The sequence below is a fragment of the Microtus ochrogaster genome, chromosome 2 (assembly GCF_000317375.1).
Source record: "Microtus ochrogaster isolate Prairie Vole_2 chromosome 2, MicOch1.0, whole genome shotgun sequence".
Classification (NCBI taxonomy): Eukaryota; Metazoa; Chordata; class Mammalia; order Rodentia; family Cricetidae; genus Microtus; species Microtus ochrogaster.
Window position 1 is genome coordinate 72,315,983 of NC_022010.1, and position 202 is coordinate 72,316,184.

The window sequence follows — 202 nt, forward strand, 5'->3', positions numbered from 1 at the left end:
AATCAAGGGTCTGTGCCTCCGTCACCCTCGGATCGCAGCAGGACTTCCCTGCAGGACTCTGGAGTCATAGCTGGGTCTGAGGGCCAGCCCAGCTCACCCAGAAGCACTCACTCATGACAAATGACAGTAGCAGATGCAAGGACACTAATCCGGATTTGTCAAGCCCAGGATCACCCCCAAGGACGCCCAGCAGAGTCACTGG